The sequence below is a fragment of the Kryptolebias marmoratus genome, linkage group LG3 (assembly GCF_001649575.2).
Source record: "Kryptolebias marmoratus isolate JLee-2015 linkage group LG3, ASM164957v2, whole genome shotgun sequence".
NCBI classification, from domain to species: Eukaryota; Metazoa; Chordata; class Actinopteri; order Cyprinodontiformes; family Rivulidae; genus Kryptolebias; species Kryptolebias marmoratus.
Genome location: NC_051432.1, coordinates 19,316,713 through 19,329,154, shown reverse-complemented (window position 1 = coordinate 19,329,154; position 12,442 = coordinate 19,316,713).

The following is a 12,442-nucleotide window of genomic DNA, read 5'->3' as shown; positions in this document are numbered from 1 at the left end:
TCATGTTGTACAATAAAAATCAGTGATGGAAGACAATCCTAATTACTTGTTATAGCCAGGTCTTCCTTTTTATAACCTAATATAAAAATGTCTCAAAGCAAATGATAATATGTGGAACTTGATGTAAACCTGTTAAATCCTTTATATATATATATATATATATATATATATAAAAATTTTTTAAACATGTTATTTCGTATCAGCTGATAGAGCGCCCCCTGTCGTTTTTTTAATCAATCTTTTTTATATATAAGTTTTCTTCAAACACTGGAGTCAACGTTTTCCTAAACAGTCGTTTTTTTCTGCCACATCACGATAAAGTTGGATTATTGCTATGTTTTTTTATATTTATATGTTTCTTCATATTTCCTCCAATGAAACTCTGAAGGTACAAGATAAAAGTGCTGTCGGACCTGTTGACCCAAAGCCATGTGCTGAAAAAAGAAAATCATTATCCACGTTTGGACCGAGCATCCTGGATAATTAAATAGCGCGTCTCATTCAGTGAGATCAGTTTGTCCCTTGCTTTTAACATTTCAGACACCATAAATATATGCATTATAGTCCAAGAAATAACGTAATAATAAAATATCTAGTTTCATTTGGGGGCTTTAAGCTCAAATTGTCATTTTTTTCCGTCTAGTGGAGATCAGCATCTTATTAAATGTTGTTTCTCAGTAAACATTGAATTTTTTAAAGCTACAAATGTGTAAAAAAAAGTGTATTTTTCACAAGGTTTTTGTGATGCACCTAAAAAAGCATCTTTCTGACACTGATCGTCTTGTCAGCGACACGTCTGATGAAATTTTACCTGCGCTTTTCACCTCACCGCACCAAAAGCAACAGGAAGACTCGAAGAACACAGCGAGTTGCGCTCTCTTACCTTCTCAGACATCAAAGAAGAGCACGCGCACTCGTGTTCGAGAGAATAAAATAAGATCCCAGTAATCCGCCGAAATGTGAGCTCCACTTTCCAAATTCTTCTCCCCCCTTGCTTCCTGTTAACTCCTGAGCCTTTGCTGCGTCTCCGCTGCCTGGGGAGCTATTGATTTATTTTCCAACTACTTCCTCTCAAATCCAAAGCAAAAATCCCATCAAGACCGTCCCTGTGCAGGAAATAATTCCACTTATCGTCTTATTCGTCATTTTACATCATTTTGCGAAACAAATTGTCAAATATTTACAAGAGGAGGAGGAAAAGGCTCATAAATTGGACACCGACGCGCATTTGGAACGACTGTGCGCCTCGAGATAACCACGTGCCCCCCACCCCCACTCTTTTTTTCTCTCTCCCTCCCTCTCTCTCTCTCTCTCTCTCTCTCTCTCTCTCTCTTTCCTCCTCTCCAGTCTTTTTTCCCAGAAACTTAAGGGAAAATGCTGTGGGCAAGATCAGGAATTGGATCCAAGTTGAAACGATGGAGACCTGTCTCCATCAGCGCAGAGTGACGCGCTGCGCCCCGGTGGTTCGAGGGGTTCTCGGAGTGGCAGGTCGGTGTCGTTGCGCATAAAAATATCAAAGATAAAGGAGGGACATTTGAGGAGGCATAAAAAGACGTTTCATGTTTTGCCCCCGGGTGATTTCCATGTCCTCAGCTTCAGCCTTACGATCCAAAACGGTCCCCCTGAGTGTCCCCTGACGCTGATTCCTGCCGACAGTTATGCTTTGAAGCTTCCTCTGTCTCCTGGCTCGACTCGTCTCTGTAAACTCGGGGAAATCCTCAGCTGAGACGCATTATTATCTGAGAAAACTAGTGTAGCCTGTTGACTCTTGGGGGGGTCCGGAGGAACTCACCTGCCTGTTGCGGCTATTTTTGTGGAATCCGGGCGCACATTTCAAAGCGGAGGACTTTAGCAGCAATCGTTAGAGTGCGCGCGCACAAAAGCACGGACGGGCTCTGTGGGTGATTTCATCTCAGCCAACGCAGCGTCTGAGCCACTGAAAGCTCCCCTCTTATTCCTCTACGATCCGAGGTCCAAATGATTTGTTGAAATAAAAAAGAGGTGTTTAAATTATCCGCTTTTCGGGGATGCCAACCCCATTTTATCAACATGAACTAATCTTTGGTGGTTATTCCCACACAGTCTGTCCGTAGCAGAGGATACAGGTAGGGTGGGAGGCAAAAGGGCCTTTGAGGTGCTGCGAATGAATATTTTAAAGGCAGACGCGTGCACAGAGACAGAGAGGCGCGGGAATCCACCACTGTTCAAGTGTATGTGCGTGCATGCACGTGTGTGTAAGTGAGCAAGAAAGAGCTACAAAAAGGTGAAAATCTCCAGAGGGAGATTGTGTTTGCTGAAAAGATTCTCAGATCAGCACCAAGGACAGTGACCTTTCAGTGGAACGGTGCTTCTTAAATATTTTTTGTTCTGTTAAGCGTTTTGAAATTTGAACTGATCATTTTTCTTCCTAATGTTTGCAAGCACAAGTATAATATGACGTAATAAATAAAACATTTTTTTTTTCCTTTGGAAAATCTGCAGTATGGTAAGATTGATTATAAAGTCAACCAACATTAGGTGTATTAGATCCAAATAGTTCAGCTTCTACCTCACATTAAGAAATTTTAGGAAAATATTGTGCAAGATTTTTTGTGACTTAATGTTAAATTAACTGTTATTTAATTAATTGTTTCAGGTAACCCTGTTTATCCGTTAACAAAATGTGCCATGAACTACTTAATGGGTTTTGCTGGCCTGTATTGGTGCTGTGGCTGGAAAGCAGCTGGGCTGATGTGCAACTGAGATGGTAAATTGATGTTCCAATGAAGCAACAGCCATATATTGTATTTTGTATATCTGCTTCATGTCTTTCAAGACTGTATTGGATTATTTATACCTTTAATATGTAAAAAAAAAAAGTAATCATGACCAACTATTATTTAAATCTACTATGAAGACTAACACTCACATCCAGGTGATGAATTATTAACGAATGCAGTGATGAAAGCAATCAATTACTTTGTGTATCCTTTTAATACCTTAAGTTTATTATTTTTTATTGCTATAGCCAGAGGTGCCTTTTAAAGATTAATTTGACTGTGAATCATGAAGACAACAAAAGTTACTGTATAGCAACTAAAGCACACATCCATTCATCAAACTGTGTACAGCCCTTATTGTTTGTTCAAGTATAAAACAGCATAAACATAGTTTATTAAAATATTCTGTGCCAGGTAACCTGTTGTTTTCTGTAACATTGTACATTTGAACTTAAAGGGCATTCTCAATTTCCTGTTTGAGGAACCTTTCTGGTTTTGTGTGTTAACCCCAAAGGCTGTCATTTGAACTTGCTGTACAGGGCCATTATACTTACTCATACCTTTATGGTAGCATCGCTTCATTTCTTTATCTCACACACAGACAATTACATGAACATATAGACGGTGGCAGCATGGTTCATCAAAATCATTTAGGATGTCTTCATGTCCCTTGGGACCACAAACAGAACAAGGAAGGTCAAGTAGCCTCTGAGACACAGCAGGACAATCTCACCCAGGAGGTAAAAGCAATGTTGTGTACCTCTGTCACGTTCTTGCTGTCTGCTCAATGCCCAGTTGTCCCTTTTTACATCAGGTTCTCATACCGGTGATGGACCACATGGATTAGAACAAGGTGGGCCAGTGATATATGGCCAGCAGCATGAAACAACACGCCGTGATTGATTTATATTCTAAGCATCCTGCGCACATTCTTCTTCAAGGCAAACATACAAGAAGAGCTGGGGGAGAATAAGCTAAGTGAATCCTAGAGGAACACATGTGAATGGTTAAGTGACAAAGCCGGAGAAGACAATCGATTAGAAAGAAAAAATAATGATAAAACAATGAAAGTCTTAAGAATAAATATATAAAATATTGTGTAAATGTTAGTGTTGGCGGGTAATTAGCAAAAGTTGATTTATAAAGACATGATTTGTTGCTGGATCTCAAAAACTCAGTTTAATGCTAGATTTACACTCATCTTTTACGACGGACTGTTTACTTTCCCTTATCAGTCAGTTCAAGTCAAAGTGAATATGTTTCTGATGTTTTCAGCCGATCCAAAGTTTTAACAAATTTTGCCTTGGGCAGTTTAAAGATTTTTCAGTTCAGTCAAAAAGTACATGTAAGAATTTGTGTGCCATTGTTCCATTGTAACAACTTATGAGACTGCACTTATCTCTTCATAAGAGGTTTAATCCTAAATTATCCCAAACTATCAGAAAAATATGCACATTATGTTCTGATATGTTTGTATTCATATTGGCCATTATTCTTCTAACATTTAACATAATGATACATTACATTTTAATGATACAGTAAATAAAAGAATAGAAAATTTGGCATCAAATGAAATAAATAAATGAATTAAATTATATAAATTAAAACAGTCATGCATCATTTTGATTCTAAAGCCATACTAAAATCTTATAATGTAGAAAGAAAAGCTACTTATAAATATACAGTTTATCATGTTAAATATTGAATTTAAGTAACTTTAATCCTGTTTACTCAAACAATATGCCAGTCACGAGCAGCAAAGCTCTGGTCACACATGAAGAAAAAGCCTCCTGAGGAAACTTCATTAAAATAAGGACTGGCTTGAGTTTGTCCTCTACTAAATCACCTCTTCGCCCTCTCACCATATGACTGCTGCACTCTGTCTGTCTGAGATCTTATCTTGACAAGGCTTTCATCGCTGAGGAGTCTGGAAGACCCATGTTTGTTGGTGATGCTAATGCAAAATTTATAAAACTTAAGTTATAAAAATGATCAAATATTTTATTTTACACTGAAGTAAAATGCCTAAATACGTATAAAATAAAATAGATTGTTCCTTTTAATTTACCTATTATTACTTTTCATCTAAAAGCATGCAGAAGGACACTTAATAACTGCTGGATATCGTCAGCTTAATGGACCATTAAAAAGCTTAGTGGGGGGGGGGGAATCTTTGCTGATTAGTCTGGTTTTGTACTGTTTAAGATACCTTTTGGCTCTGGTCCATTCCAGTGACCTTGATGGTTAGGTGCTTTTAAGAAAGGTATTTATTTATGTCAAGTCATGTCACATATGTAATAAATTATATATAAATTATTAATCCTGGTAAAATAGGTTGTCAATAACAAAACATTACTTTTTAATACGCTGACCTTTCTAGCAATGAAGAAATCGCCCCTTGAGCTAATCAAATATTCCAAACTACATTTAGGGCTTATTTATTTATTTATTTTTGCTTGACAGGTTAGAAATGGGATTTGTTTCACATGAGGTGATGAGTGGATAAAGCTTCACTTCAACATGAGGGTCTGACTAAAAATCAATATGAACCACTAGAAAGCCCCAATGTCCTCTTAACTTTTCAAATTGAAATTAAAAAGTGAAAATTCACACACAAGTGCTGTAAAGGTTAGCTTTAAATCCCAACAACGCAAGTCAGAAGTGAAGCAGTTTTCTTGGGTAAAATATCTTCTATATTTAGTGACATTAAATATCTATTGTGGCTGGAATGAAAAAGTTAACTGCAGCTTCAAAGTACTCTTATGCAGGGTAATACTTATTTTCTCCATCGTATCTCAGTGCTTTCTTTCACCTGTTGCAGGCGTTTTACAAGTGCCAGATTCAAGTATGAAACAGGCTCATGAAATGCTTTAAATAAATCAGGTTAAGATTTACTTTTATCTGCACTGTCGTTGTTGACCGAGTAAGGCTTGGAAAATGCTTGGGGTGCTTTCACCCTGCTCTATTTTTAATATATGTCTCTTTTGTGTGATTTCTTTTTTTAAAGAGATATTACAGACTCACATGTTTTTAATCTTAAATCCTCTCATAAAAATGCACAATGAAAATGAAACAATCAATCTTAAAAGAAAAAACAAAAACAAAATAACTGTGATAACACACTGGTGATAGGAACAGTATATTAGGATACAAAAAAAGACAATCTGATTAGAAAACAAGAGACAATTTATTTTTTAAAGAAAAGTTACAAAGGCATTATGTCATATTGACAATATCTAGCCCATATGTTTTTAAAATAAAATAGATTTAAACAGAAGTTTATAATTTAAAAAAGTAAATTTAAAAAGCTAGGCCAGATCTTTTGTAAGTGTTTGAAACATTTGCAAAAATAAAGAAAGAATCATGTTAGAATAGTCTTCAAGAACACTTGAAACCTCTGAGGATTGTTAAAACATAATTTGTCTCATTTCATTTTCTTTATTTAACCAGATTTAAAACCCCACTGAGAACAAGATCTCGTTTGCAAGAGGAACCTGGAGAAAAAGTCTACAGCACAGGTCATAAAAGAGTTACACAAGTCACAAACACAATAAAAGGGCAATCATTACAAGGACTAAGATTTAGGTATTCAGATTCAAAGATCTCTCAGCAGCTGTTAGTATAATTTATATATGACATACATAAATATATAGGGGGGATCATAAAGATTTGTTTAGACCTAATGTTATTAAGTGTAATGTCATATACAGATTGTTCTTTAAAGATTAATTTTACTTTTCTGAAAATTAATCAGGTCTCTTGGGCACCAGTCTTTTAGTACAGTGTAGTCATACTGAGGATGTTGGAAGATTGCTGCTGAAAGGAGTTGTTTTATGCTTTATAATTCAGTCTGACATGAGGAAAAGAAGCAATCATTTACTTCTTGTCAAGTATATGCTATGTTTTCATTGTTTTGAAGAATTCTACAATTTTTTCTTGTTTTACACTTGGATGTAAAAACCAAACTCAACAGACTAATTCTGCTTTCTGATGCTTAAATGGGCACTGCTACTTAGTCTTTTTACCACATACGTTCACTGCTCAACGTCCAGCCAACTTTAAGCTTGTCAACAGACCTGAAGTCGTGCACGCTCACGGTGCACCAGCAGACACATAAACACACTCACACTCTGAACACTCGCTATGGTTAAACGGTGCTTTGCAGTAAGGGTGGCAGGGCCAAGTGGTGAGGGCGCTCTGTGCTCAGCAGCGTTGCATTTTTCACTGACTGCCAGCAAGGAGCTCAGTCCTTATGTCTAAGTCTGCGTGGGTGTTTCCATTTGTCATACAACATCTGTCAACATACATATTATACACATGACAGCCTAACACCTGTTTGTTGGCACATGTATTATTCACCAAGCCACGTGTACAGTTCATTATAAAAGAAAAAAAGAAGAAGATGACACCCATATGCAAGAAGCTGCATTAGTATGCACACATATTGCTCCTCTTTGTCTTTTGGAGAAGCTGGATCTACTCCAGTGGCTGCTTCTCCTTGGCTGTGTACAGCTCAGATTAGGGGCCCATGACTAGGCTGCAAAGGCAGAGTGAGCTGCCTCATCATCTGGCAGCTCCGGGGTAGCTGCAGGCCTCGGAGCTCTCCTGGAAAACTCGCATTGTGTGGCAAAATGTCTATCTCTCTATCAGCAAGCTGAGCGACTTGTGCTCTTTTGTGCTTGTGATGATACTTTAATGGCCAATTATAATGAGTGCACAGGGTCCTGGCCTGATCTGTTGGGACATCCTGACAGCTGCAGTTTGCACAAAATAATGCTACAGAGTCTTGTGTTCACTTTGCTTCTCTCCTTGTGTTCCTTCTCTGCTGTGGAACCAGGATTTGGACACATGACTGTTGCTCTAAAGCATTCACGGTAAAATTGCAGCAATGACTCTTGTGTAAGTCCTATATTTGTTTTTGTAAATTACCAAAAAGCAAAGGTGAACGGTGTAGTTTTGTTAATGTCTGTGTGCATGTGCTTGTGTCTTTCTGTTACCAAACTATCTTATGAACCACTGGATGAATTTAATAAAACTTGCAGAAAGCAATCATCTACAACTGATAAACTTTTGAAGTGAAAAAATCATTTTAGGTGTGTCCAAAGAAATACAGAGAGAAGGAGGAGGATAATAAAGATACAATTTGTTTGTCCAACATGGTGGTAATATTTTAATGAAGAAAACCTCCTGGTTGATCAGTCTCTCCTCATCCTTTAATACTGTTTAGAATAATTAAGCTCTTTATGAGCATTTTTTTTCTTTATAGAACTTTCAGAATTTTTTGTTATATTGCCAACAAAATTAATGTCATTTTTTAATTATAACGAAAATAAATATCTTCATAAATATATATATGTATATGCACAATTTTTGTGTTATATTTTCAATAAGATTAGTTTTATTTTGAAGAGGTAACAGAGTAGAAATAAACTTTTAGGCTGTGTCTCATTTTCCACAGAAACCATTTCCACTTATCCTACCTTTATTGTTCTTTTAATCTGGCCTCTTTCCCATCTTCCTCTTTGGATACTTAATGATGCAACTAAGAGAACATAGCAAATGAGGTGGGGAAAAAGCCGGAATAAGATCCAATCTGAACCCAGTAAAAATGACGGTAAGTCTTTCTTGTCCTGTTCATTTAGCCGTCCACCATTTCCAGTCACACCTGTTTGTAGCAAACAAGTCTTGACTGCTGAGTAAAGATCCACAAGGAAAGCAACAAAGCTAATATGGCTAAAGTGCTCCTGTTGCTGGTTTCTATTTTTTTCCCACACAGAAACTCTTTGTCTTTCTCCCTCCGTTCACTCGCAGCCTTCTGTCTCTCTTGACATTTAACAGTCCGTACGTGTATGCTCTACAATTTCTTGTCATCACCAACAATCTAGTTATCTAAAGTGAGGTTAAGGATGTGAGTTGAAATAGACAGAACAGGGTCGAGACAAGTGATGGTGACATTTGCTGGCATGTTCTCAGTAGCTGTAGCAGCTGTAAAAGGAGCTGATTATTGGACGAAGGAAGGTGATTGTGATTAGACGGTACTTTGGAGACAAAGAAAGTATATTACCCGTGTGGTGCTGATCAAATAGGCCCATTAGCCTTAAGTAGTCTTTTAGGAAGTCATGTTAGAAGTTGAACTTAACTTGTAAGTTATTTTCATGACAGTAATCATCTTGATATCTTATTTGTATTATTTATAATCAAGCAAAATGTAAAATTGTTGAGGATTAGCAGGGTGGAGTTTGCATGTTTTCCCTGTGCATGTATGAGTTGTCACGATAACCTGGTTTCTTCCCAATGTCCAAAACATGACCGTTAATTGGTGATTTTATATTGACCTTAGGTGTAAATGCATGTGTGTATGGCTATTTGTCTTGTGTGTGTTGGCCCTGTGATGAACTGGCACCCTGTCATGGGTGTATCCCCTCTTTCACCCGTTGAGAGCTGGGATAGGCTCCAGCCCCTTCTTGACCCTCAACTAGATAGCACAGGTAGAGAAAATTAGTGAGTGAGCACAATGCTACTGTAATGTCAGCATCAACAAAACAGTTTGAAATACTTTTGTTTCCTTAATGATTTTAATCTGGATTATGCTTGGATTATGCTTGTTTCAAATGCAGCAAACCATCGAGGGCATTGTGTTATATGATATCAGTATGGAGGTCCTGTGGGCATCCCATCTCCTGTGGCTGCACCATCTGCTGCTTCTGGCAGGGAAAGTGAATAGGACAACCTGGGTAAATATACTAAGCATGGCTAATCAACACTAGTAGACAAATAATCTGGACATGAGTCTCTTCGGTGAATACCAAAAGGATTATTATGAATCAAAACAAAACTAGAGAAATTGAATTTCCTGTGAAAATGCAATCAAAACCTAGCTAAAAGGAATAAAACACAAACTAAAAGCTAAAAGTAGCAAAAGGCTGGCTAAAAACATGAAAATAATTGTATCCAAGTTAAATCACGATTCACATAAATAATGCATGGTATAAGTGACAATCCAGTAACTTGTGTTCCTTTTTTTATTGTTATTTGTTCAGTTTACATATTGGCTTTATCCTATTAAAGGTTACTCAGAGGAAGTTGGACCTGCCACTGGGCCGAGAGGATGATAAAAACTGGACCAGTCCAACACAGCATAGAGCCAACAAATAGACAGGCAGCCATGCACTCACATGCGCCTAAGATAAATTTAAAATCACCCATTTATTATGTTTGATGCATGATTTTGGACTGTGGGAGAAAACCGGAGCAGGCACAAGGTTAACAAGCTAAGAAAATGCACAGCAAAGCTTGAAACTAGGGACCTTCTTGCTTTACATCATTTGTTAAGTGCCAAGCAACGAGTGTGAGATAAAGTGTTATTGTGCATGTTGGAAAATTAAAAAAGAAGAAGAAACAAAGACACAATGTGTGAGTGTGTGTGAGAAAGAAACAAGTTCTAGGCTGTTAGATGTAGAGTAATACTGTATCTCTGCAGCGTAACATCATTACCCTGTCAAGCTTGTGTTTGATGGACAGGCTAGCCTCTGAGCTGATGTGTGAATCTGTGTTTCCCCTCTACTCCAGTACTGATTGAACCTCTGTTTGCCTCCATACATCACCCCCCCCATCAGCTCCAGTTACATACCTAATGGCACTGCAGCACTCTACTGACCCCTGTTGATCAGCTCTTTAAGTGGTTCGAAACCTCCACTACTTCTTTGATACCCACTTATTCTTCGGATGTGGAAGAAGGTATACAAAATATTTCCCACTATTTTCAGATGAATCTTTGAACTTTAAGTTCTCTTTGGTGTTTCCTGCTTTGGGTTTTTGAGTTTCAATTTGGAAACTTGACTATACAGTATATGTCAAAGATTTTGTAAAACTGGAGCCCTTTTTCATTCAAATTATTTAATTAAGAGTCAAATATGGTTTTATTTCTCAACTTATCATTTAGCTTTATCATTCTGTTTTCCATGTTTGTGTTATGAGCTTGGGCATCCCTGTTCTTTTTTTGGGGGGGGACTGAAGGTTCAGATAAAATGATAAGATTGGCCATTGTTCTGTGATTAAATAACGTAAAGATTAGTGTGTGTGTATGTAGAGAGTAATGCAAGACAAACATAAACCAACTACAAACATACATTTGTGTTTAAAAGCAAATCAAACCAAAACAACTGACTGAACCGCGCATTGATGAAATCATAACAATAAACTTGATTTCATCACTCTGCAGGGAATATAAATATAAATTGTGAAGAAAATAACATTTGAGTGAGAGATTGACAGAGCACCCTCCACAGAGTGGTGCCCTCAGAAACATCTTTGTTTCTGCTGAATTATTTAACTCTTAGACCTGAAAAACAGCCTGTGTGTTTGTGTGTGTGTGTGGAGATTTGTTCCTATAGACGTTTGTGTTCACGAAGAACCGACTTCATCCCCCCCATCTTTTCCTTGCGTCTCCACCCACTCTGATCCATCCTCTGTCTGTGTGTCACCCAGATTAGATGAATATGTATGGTATTAAAATGAGGGTCATGGCAGCCCCGTTTGCAGGACACACACAGGAAGTGTTGCCATGGCGATGAGTATTTGATTTAGGTTAACTGAGATGTACAGTCTGTATCAGACACCCTGAAACTTTAATACAATATTTATTTGTTTTATGTTTTGACAAACAAAAATAAATAAAGATTTAAGGTAATGTTGGCGGGTAATGAGAAGTTACAAAATATATGTCAGCAGATTTTATCGTGGCAGTACCCTAACCCTTCTGGATTCAAGCAAATTCCTAAATTTTGAGTCTAATTCTTGATAGCCTGTGTCTGTGGTCCTCCAGGAAACAACAGCACAGGTGCAACTATTTACAGCTGTTTGGAAATAGAAGCTCAGTCAGAGTTTCATAGTATGAATCATGGATATGAGATGTATGTGACCAGTGAATGCAGGTCCAATTGACCAACATGAGCACACTCTTATCCATCGTCACAAAGAGAACAAGCCCACGGCACTGATTATCAAAGGAGGCTATCTAATACATTACATGGATTTTCTTAGACAAATGATCTTTTCACATGGGTTCTTTCACAGGCAGGCCTTTAATTCACTAAAGGATGATTCAACAAAGTTTAGTCCTTTGAGCTGAGTTTTACTTTGCTCTTCAAACATAAAAAGTAATATAAGGTCTGTGGAAGGTCAGACACTGGACAGCCATCAATATATTTGCATTTCTGTAATTTTAAGGCATGACAAAATAAATATTTACTGAACTATGCCCTTACTCTGCTTCCGATCATTTATGTGTTACGCTAATTTCTAAGTATTCAGTGCATTTTTATCACTATATATATTTTTTTTTTTAATATATAATTTATCATATTTTCACATTGGAAAATGTGTTAAAATACATTTTGAGTCTTTATAAGATCTGTAAAAGTGTTTTTGGCAAATCCTTTAAAGGTCAAATCTTCATGCACTGAGTCCTCTGCATTCCATCGTGTGTTGGTTTTCTTGTGTTTAGTACAAAGCCCCATTCACAATGCGAGACAAAAGCTTTTTGCAGTTTCCAAATGGAGGAGGAAAAAGAGCTGAATTTTAAGGCTAGCAATATAAATTCTCTCCTTAAGTCTAGTGGACAAGGGGGAAAGCAAAACAGTTCACTTTCAGTCCATCTATTTAAGAAAAACACATGCAGGGAT